Genomic DNA, 1,648 nt, shown 5'->3' with positions numbered 1-1,648 from the left:
GTTTCCAAGCCTCAGCGCTGTCCTCTGGCTGAAGGGCCTGCCTCCGGGCCACGGCTCCTCCCCGGTCTTCCGTCCCTGGCTGAGCAGGCAGTTGGTCAGAGGTCATCCCCTAAGCCTAAGCAGAATGGTTCCTGTGTGGCCTCATCATATTTATTAAAGCTGGGGGCAGTGAGACAGGGAAGGGCTGGGGCAATCCCAGGCGGTAAGGCTTCGCTCACTAAGAAGTCAGGGAAAGGGGGCCTTGGGGACAGGCTCAGGGGTTGCCTGGGACGAACGGCCACGCCCACTGCTGTCCTGGTTGTGAGCCTGTGGGGCCCCTTAGAGCTTAGAGATGCCTGCCCGTGGGGGAAGTAAGGGGGTAGGGAGGGCATGGGCCTGCTTCTGGGAGGGAGAGCAGGAGCTGGGACCTTTGTTTTGAGGGGTTTTAGAAGCTGGGCATTGCCCGGCCAGGTGCTCAGTGGTTGAGTGTTGACCCATGAACCTGGAGGTCACTGGTTCGATTCCCAGTCAGAGCACGTGCCTCGGTTGGGAGCTCAATCCCCAGTAAGGGCGTGCAGGAGGCAGCCGATTGATGATGTTTCTCTCATTATCTATCCTTCTTCTTTCCTCTCTCTCTCTAAAAAAAATCAATAAAAACATATTTAAAACGATAAATGCTTACATAGTTAACCTTTAAAAAAAAGCTGGGCGTTTAGGGAGGGATCAATAAAATATTCATCAGCGTTTAGCCTCTTAACTTCACCTGTCCTTGGGAGTGATTGGCGAATGGCGCTACTTGGATTTCTGCTGTCTCCCTGAGTATGCTTACCCCCCGCCCCCCCCGCCCCCCGCAGGGAGGTCCGGCTTCTGTGTTCTGCACTCGGTTCTGTCACTTTGCAGAGACAGTCGGCATGTTCCTGAGTGGAAAGCAACGCATGTAATACACGTGGCGCAGAAGAGAGGTGAACGGTCTTCATAGAGTTGGATTCTTGCCATGACTCCGAAGGTCTTAAAAACCAGAAATTCCGCTCCCTGTTTACTCACCCGGAGGGACAGGGACACGGAGGTAGAATAAGAACCAGGCTTCTGAGTGAAGATCCCAAGGAGTTACAGGCAGACGGATTCAGCGCATGTTCCCCAGGAACCTCGACCCAATGCAGGCTCCGGGAGTCCCTCTTCCGGGCACTCAGGACTGAGGGCTCCTTCGCCTTTCCTGCCACAACACCCACGCTTCCGCCTCTGACCCTGCGCCGAGGGAGGGTCCCATGGTGGTGTTCCTCCATCCAATTCAATGTGGTCAGGCGCTCAGAGATGGAACCACCTCCCCACCCCCCCACTTCCCCTGTGTTCCCTGTCCACGCCTCCCTCCCCCGCCACCTCCGACAGACGTCAGTACCTACTAAATACTCAGGAATGTTTGAGGGAATAAAACAAACCTTCCGCTTAGAGCAGGGGCTCCACCTGGCCTGCACATTAGTCACCTGGGGGAGCTTGACCACATCCCCAGCCAGGCCCCAGGCCGATTTCATCAGAGCCCTCCGGGCAGGCTCCGGGTGGCTTATCTGAACACTCCCCGGGTCAGTGGGCCGGGCAGCCAAGACGGAGCCACTGGACTCGAGGCTGTGACTGTACCACAGGGGTGCTCGAATGAAACAATATGTTTATCCGC

This window comes from Myotis yumanensis, unplaced genomic scaffold (genome assembly GCF_028538775.1).
Source record: "Myotis yumanensis isolate MYYU_CA2020_CCGP unplaced genomic scaffold, mMyoYum1.0.hap1 SCAF_5, whole genome shotgun sequence".
Taxonomy (NCBI): domain Eukaryota; kingdom Metazoa; phylum Chordata; class Mammalia; order Chiroptera; family Vespertilionidae; genus Myotis; species Myotis yumanensis.
The sequence above is the reverse complement of the archived record's forward strand: the minus strand, read 5'-3'. Positions refer to the sequence as shown.